We start from the raw sequence: 7500 nt of genomic DNA, 5'->3' as shown, positions 1-7500 counted from the left end.
GACATGTGGAGCACGAGGTGCCGCGACGCATGCGTCCGGAGCCATGCGAGGCGACACACGGGCTGCCACACGGCTTGTTTCAGATTGGTTGCTGCATCCTATATAAACCCCACGACCCCAGCTCATTTCAAACCATCCAGCACACCTGAAACTCAGAGAAAAACGTGAGAGAGAAAGCTAGAGAAAGAAAGTTCGAGTTTTGATCGTTTTCGAGTCTTTTCGGCAGTTTTTGAGAACAGTTATTCTACTCGATTCGAGTCTACATCTAAGAGAGGTTCTGCTCGACTCAAGATCAGTTCAGAAGTGGGTCTACTTGTGAAGGTCAAGAAAGGGTTCGGAATGCAGAAGACGGATTCGGGGTCAAGGCCACGGTCAACCAAAAACAGTGAGTTATAATCAATTGTTTGCTAAGCTGTTTTTATGCAGGTTCCCATTACTTGGAAGTTGGATCATGGCAGGAGGCCAGGTCTAAACTAAGTAATGGTTTGATTAGTTGATAGTAATGGTTAGGTTGATAGCATGCTTAGTTATTACTTGAGAACCGTAGTAGCATGCTAATGATTAGGTTGATTGGTTAGCAATTTCTGATTGCTTAGATGATATTGCTAGGTTGCGGATAGTTAGATATTCTGGAATTAGTATTTATGCTAGATTCTAGAATATATTTGATTGTGTTTGGTTGTGATGATTGTGTGAAACCTTGGTAATATTACCGGGTTTTGGTATTTGTTATGTACTGGCCGACAGCATTGTGTAACCCACATTGCTAGGCATGTGTAGGGGTGAGTTAGTGTTCCTTCAGACCTCGTACCCAGCGGGTTCAAGGAAACCCCTTATTCGCTGGATCGGGAAGACTCAGAGAGACGGGGTCATGGCCTATGGCTGAGTGATTACACGACGGTGTAATGTGGCAGTGACCCGAAGGACTGTGGGCTGTCGCGCGGTGACCCGAATGACTGTGGGCCACGGTCGGTTGAAAGTTCCTTCTTCCTGGCCTGTGTGGTGGGAAGTTAGGATATTGCCGATAGTGAAGGGGGAACCTAACGTCACCGGGGCCCGAGTTATATATATATATATATATTTTATAAAGGGATTTGGTAAACCCTAGTTTATTGGGATATCGATTTACAAAGACTATATTATAGTATCGATATTTTACTCGTATTATTTTACTACGGGTTTCAGATTTTATATTATTGCTGCTATTCATGATTTATGCTATTAAGTGAACCTCTCGCTTTAGATTGTTTGGGGTTGGGATAGCGAGGGGTTGTATTTGTTAGTTGGGGATTGTAACTCACTGAGTAATGCTAGATTACTCACCCCTCACTCGTTGTCGTTTTCAGGTGACCAGTAGTTTGTAGCGGTCGCGGGAAGCTAGGCAGGCTGGTGTAGATTTTGCATCTTTTTGCTTGCGACGTTTTCAGACTATAAGTATGTATCTTTTGCTCGATGGCATGCCACTACGCTTATAATATTTTGTGTGTTGTGAACCGAATATGATATAAGATAAATAAATTGATGTTTTATGTAAATGCCTTGTTGTTTCTGATATTAGCTTTGTCCAAGCTAACACAACGCCAGGTCGGAGTACGGGTTGAGAAGCCTTAGGCTTCGATATGACGGGACGTGTTAGCGGGGGAACCGGCCAAGTCACGAATTGCACTCTTTGTGACCAGGCTGGAACGCCCCTAACCCGTCATGTAGCGCTCCCGGGCCTTGGTAGAAAGTCAGCCGTCGGTCATGTTCTTGTTTGATTGTTGGCCGGTGGTTCGACCTATACCTAGAACGGTTCGGGGGTGTTACAGAGGTGGTATCAGAGAATGGTTTCGTCCATGCGTGACACAAGTGCTTTCAATGTTTTATCGAGTCAAAAGAGTCGCAAAAAGATGTTTTAGGAAACCAGCCGCTTCCCGCATTAGGTTTAAATAGGAATAGGACTTACCTTTTTATGTGTGTGCAGATGGCTAATCGCGGGATAGGTGATGATGGACGAGATCGGATTTGGGGAGAGGGTAGGGTCTCAACAGGGAGAGGATTGGGTTACAGATCAGAGCAAGATAATGGAAATGGCGTTAGTGAAATGTTTGGACACGACAGGAGCCCTCTGCAGAGAACAAGATCTTTTCCAGTGTACGGTAACCGGATCAGAGTTACAAGGGAGGCCAGTTTGGCAAGCGTTAGTCCAAGTCGTAATTGGGAGCAAAGACATCAGCAAGATCAATCCGCTCAATCAAACCCGAGGACAGATCAGAACCGTGCCACAGAAAGACCACAAGATCAAGGAGCAGAAAACACTTTGAAGCTGTTGCATGATGTGATGACCCAGGCACTTAGTAACCGGAGCACACGTACTGATACCCCTGAAGTTTCCAAGCTGTTATCTACCATGAAGAATATCGGATCCTACAGATACAAGGGAGGATCAGATCCTATTGAAGCTCTCAAGTGGATTACTATGATGGAGAAGAATTTTGAAGCCATGGAGTGCCCAAAAGAATATATGAAGAAGATCGCAGTGTACTATCTTGAAGGAGACGCAACCGGATGGTGGGACAGCATAGAGAGGCAGCGTGGACATACCATCACATCATGGGAATCTTTCAAGGGAGAGTTCGAAAGGAAGTACTTTCCTCTTGAAGCAAAGCATCGGTTGGAGCGTCAGTTTATGAACCTTGTTCAAGGAGATAGGCCAGTGAGGAGTTATGATTCTGAGTTCACAAGGTTGAGGCAACATGTTTTTGATGGACGTGAAGATGAAGGAACGATGATCCGTAACTTCATGTACGGATTAAAGCCGGAGATTGGAAGTCGTTTAGCTGGAAGCAACTTTAACAGCTTATCCGATCTGGTGGAGAAGGCTGTTAATGTTGAGACTGCAGTAGAGACATAAAAGATGGTTACACAATATTCTGGAAGACACTCCAAGTTCAACCAAGGAGAAAGGTCGAATTACAACAAGGGTCCAAGGTTTAACAAAGGCAAAGGGCGAGGAGGCCAAAGCAATTATCGTGGTAACTCTGGAGTCTGTTACACATGTAGGCAGCCGGGACACATATCAAGGGTCTGTCCCAACAATCAGCGGAACAACCAGCGGGGTAACCAGCAGGGTTATCCACAGATAAGGATCGAGGATGTGACTTGTTTCTCTTGCGGAAAGAAGGGCCATTATGCGTCGTCATGTCCAAACAAGCCAATCCCTGCGACCCCTCTCGCGATCCGAGCTCCTCCTAGCCGTCCAGCAATTGAGCCAGCACCAAAGAAGCAAAACCTAGGAGGTAGGGTTTATGCCTTAGAAATAGAGAACCCTGACAATGCAGGACCTTCCCACGGTCCCATTACAGGTATAGTGGGTGTTCAACCTCCTCTTTTTAGTGTATGGAATTTAGTTAGGATTCTGGTTATATTGCTTGATCGTTAGGTTGCGCGTTTAGAAATATTATGATTGTGATTGTGTGAGTTTTGATTAGTATTATTGTGATTGAGATATTGTTGATTGAGTTACTGTGGCAGGAACAATACATGTTGCTGGTAAACCCACTCATGTATTGTTCGACTCGGGGGCAACACATAGCTTTGTGACCCCTGAAGTAGCTGCCCAGTTTTGGGATTGTTTTGTGGTTGACAGGGTAAGCGTGGCAGTCTTGACCCCTGCAGACCGAACCCTTCAAGCGGATCAGTGTATCAAGAATGTTCCATTGGTTATTCAAGAGAAAGAGTTCGTGGCAGATTTGCTAATCGTGCCTTTGGAAGGGTACGAAGTCATCCTTGGAATGGACTGGTTATCGAGATACGAAATTCAGATTGATTGTGGAAAAGGGAGATTGTTGTTTGGCAGAGGCAAGCGTCCAGAAATGGTATACTTTGGAATCAGTCCTAGTATGACCGTGTCACTGATAGCAGCATTGAGAGTTCAAGATTTGTTTCAAGACGGGGAAGTGTATTTGGTAACTTTATCGGTTAGTGGAGGAGCCACTGACGATGAAGTTAAGGTTGAAGACATAGACGTGGTCAAGGAGTTTGAGGATGTATTTGCACCGCTAAAGGAATTACCTCCACCTCGGAGTAATCCCTTTACCATTACCTTGGAGCCTGAAGAAAGACCTATTGCCAAGGCACCGTATCGGATGGCACCAGCAGAGTTAGCTGAGCTAAAGAAACAATTGGAAGATCTATTGGAGAAAGGATTCATCCGATCAAGTTCCTCACCTTGGGGAGCTCCTGTTCTATTTGTGAAGAAGAAAGACGGAAGCATGAGGTTGTGTATCGATTACCGCGGTATCAACAACATCACCATCAAAGACAAGTATCCTCTTCCGAGGATAGACGAGCTATTGGATCAACTTAAAGGAGCAAGTTGGTTTTCGAAGATTGATTTGGCATCAGGGTATCATCAAATTCCCATTGCCGAGTCAGATACTCTGAATACGGCATTTCAGACAAGGTATGGGCAGTACGAGTTCGTGGTTATGCCCTTTGGTCTCACCAACGCCCCTGCAGCTTTCATGCGTTTGATGAATGAAGTGTTTCATGACTACCTCGACAAGTTCGTGATCATCTTCATCGACGACATCTTGGTGTACTCGAGAAGCGAGGAGGAGCACAAAGAGCATCTCAGACTAGTTATGGAGAGGTTGCGAGACCAGAAGCTATTTGCCAAGTTCAGTAAGTGTTCGTTTTGGAAGAGAGAGATTGGATTTCTTGGTCATATAGTATCAGGAGAGGGCGTGGCTCCTGATCCAGAGAAGGTCCAAGCCATACGGGAATGGCCTAGACCTACCACAGTGACGGAAGTGAGGAGTTTTCTCGGACTCGCGGGCTATTATCGGAAGTTTGTTAAGGACTTTTCTTCCATTGTAAAGCCCTTAACTAAACTGACCGGTAAAGGAGTACCTTACCTTTGGGTGGAAGCAACAGAGAATGCATTCAAGACGTTGAAGGAAGCTCTCACCACCGCACCGGTGTTAGCTTTGCCCGAGCAAGGAAAACCTTACACGGTTTACACGGATGCTTCACGAGTTGGGCTGGGTTGTGTTCTTATGCAAGATGGGAGAGTCATTGCATATGCCTCGCGGCAACTACGGAAGCATGAAGATAACTACAGCACACACGACTTGGAGTTAGCGGCCATGGTGTTTGCTTTACGAATTTGGAGATCATATTTGTACGGGGAAGAAGTGGAGGTATACACAGATCACCAATGTCTTAAATACCTCTTCACTCAGCCAGATCTCAACCTGCGCCAGCGTAGATGGATGGAGTTTGTAGCTGACTATGACCTAAAGATTCGTTACCATCCTGGTAAAGCGAATGTTGTGGCAGATGCCTTAAGTCGAAGGAAGATGGATTCAGATTTAGAAAAAGAAGTGGAGCTGTTGAATCAAGAGTTGAAGCAAGTGAAGTTGGTGGCTTTGGAAGGGCAGACATGTGAACCATTGGGAATACAAGCAGTGAATCAAGCCAGCTTGATTCAGAAGATTCGAGAGGAGCAACTTAAAGACGAGAAGCTACAAAAGATTGCTGAAGAACTCAGAGGGCAAGATGGACCAAATAGTGCTGGCTACTACTTGGCGGATGATGGAACTTTACTTATTAATGGGAGGATCACGGTCCCAAAAGGACAAGGGCTGAGAGATGAGATACTAAGGGTCGCACACCATTCTTTACTTAGTATCCATCCTGGAAGTTCGAAGATGTACCGAGACGTGAGAAGATACTATCATTGGCCGGGCATGAAGAGATTGGTAGCACAATGGGTCGCGCAGTGTGCAACATGCCAGCAAGTCAAAGTGGAGAACCAAGTTCCAGGAGGACTGTTGCAGAGTCTTCCGGTACCACAGTGGAAATGGGACTCGATTTCCATGGATTTCATCACCGGTTTACCCACCGCTCCAGGTAGAACGAACAACTCAATCTGGGTGATTGTGGATAGGTTAACCAAGGTCACACACTTGTTATCGATGAGGGATACGGATAAAGTTGAAGTACTGGCCGAGCTGTACATCAACGAAATCGTGAAGTTACATGGAGTACCTTCAGACATCGTCTCAGATCGTGACCCTAGGTTCACCGCAGCATTTTGGGAAGCGTTACAGGAAGCTTTGGGGACGAAATTGTTTAGAAGCACGGCGTTTCATCCAGAAACAGATGGCCAAACGGAGAGAACTATTCGGACAATCGAGGACATGCTTCGGATGTGTATTCTCGATTGGGCAGGAAGTTGGGAGAGGCATTTACCGTTGGTTGAGTTCTCATACAACAACAGTTATCATGCGAGCATAGGGATGTCACCTTATGAAGCTTTGTATGGAAGGCCATGCAAGACACCTTTATTTTGGACGGAAGTGGGAGAAAGAAGAATGTTTGGATCGCCGATCGTTCAAGAGACTACGGTAAAGCTGGAGACGATTAAGACCAACATGAAGAAGGCTCAAGACCGTCAGAAGAAGTACGCAGACCAGTCAAGAAGAGAGGTAACATTTGGGATAGGAGATTGGGTCTATTTGAAGGTTACAGCACATAAAGGAAAGGACAGATTTGGCAAGGTTGGAAAACTCGCGGTCAGGTTCATTGGTCCGTACAAGATCATCGGTAGAGTTGGTGAGGTAGCTTACCGTTTGGATCTGCCTGAAGATATGCATCTACATCCAGTGTTCCATGTCTCCATGCTTCGGAGACATATACGAGATCCAAGTGCTGTAGAACCCGAGAGAATCGAGGAGCTAAGGTCAGATCTTACATATCCAGAAGGACCGATCCGATTGGGAGAAAGGCGTATTAGAAGACTGAAGAATCGTGAGATTGCTCAAGTACAAGTTTTCTGGGGGAGAGAAACAGAATTCATGTTACTTGGGAGGATAAAGAGAGATTTAAGGTCGACCACCCTGAGTTTTTCCGAGAGGATGTTGTGATGGAAGAAGGAGGCCCCTCAGAGGCTTAGAATTCGAGGACGAATTCTGTTAAGGGGGGAAGAATGTAGAAACCCGTTAAAAAAAAAAAAACAAAAATTTATTATTTAGTGGTCGTACCGCGGGCAATGGATGGTCGAAGAATTGATCATGGGTGAACCATAAGCTGCTGGACCATGGTTAGAAAAGTGATAGATTGATCAGAAGGATGTTTTGGAAGCATAACATTTTTAGAAGCACGACGGTTTAGAAGCTCGACGTTTCAGAAACCCGTCATTTCTTAGCCACTAAGTTTTCCGCAAAACTTAATGGCTATCACCAGAATATCATTTGGAAGATATTATAAGTTGGAAGCAGGACGGGAGTTAAGCAGGACGGGAAGTAAGCACGACGGGATCGAAGCACGACGGGAAAACCCGAAGTTTGGCGAAAACCCTAATTTTGGTATTATCGATTTTTCGAAGAAGCCGGAGGCTCGAGAAATATTTTCCATCAAGGTCAGGATTCACTTGGAGTTTATTAAAAATATTCATCTCATCAGAACGGGCGTAGAAAAATATTCGGGATTGATCGCGGGACGAAAATTCACCGG

Source organism: Brassica napus, unplaced genomic scaffold (genome assembly GCF_020379485.1).
Source record: "Brassica napus cultivar Da-Ae unplaced genomic scaffold, Da-Ae ScsIHWf_2298;HRSCAF=2964, whole genome shotgun sequence".
NCBI classification, from domain to species: Eukaryota; Viridiplantae; Streptophyta; class Magnoliopsida; order Brassicales; family Brassicaceae; genus Brassica; species Brassica napus.
Note: the sequence above shows the minus strand (reverse complement) of the source record.